The following is a 401-nucleotide window of genomic DNA, read 5'->3' as shown; positions in this document are numbered from 1 at the left end:
CGTCCATCTATCTATCTATCTATCCGTCCATCTATCTATCCATCTATCTATTCGTCCATCTATCTATCTATCTATCTATCTATCCGTCCATCTATCTATCTATCTATCTATCATTTGTCTATCTGTATCTATCTATCCATCCGTCCGTCCGTCCGTCCGTCCGTCCGTCCATCCATCCATCCATCCATCTATCCGTCCATCCATCTATCCGTCCATCTATCTATCTATCTATCTATCTATCTATCCGTCTATCTATCCGTCCATCTATCTATCTATCCGTCCATCTATCTATCTATCCGTCCATCTATCTATCTATCCGTCCATCTATCTATCTATCCGTCTGTCTATCTATCCGTCCATCTATCTATCTATCTATCCGTCCATCTATCTATCTATCTATC

This window comes from Sinocyclocheilus rhinocerous, unplaced genomic scaffold (genome assembly GCF_001515625.1).
Source record: "Sinocyclocheilus rhinocerous isolate Xijiao unplaced genomic scaffold, SAMN03320098_v1.1 scaffold675, whole genome shotgun sequence".
Classification (NCBI taxonomy): Eukaryota; Metazoa; Chordata; class Actinopteri; order Cypriniformes; family Cyprinidae; genus Sinocyclocheilus; species Sinocyclocheilus rhinocerous.
The sequence above is the reverse complement of the archived record's forward strand: the minus strand, read 5'-3'. Positions refer to the sequence as shown.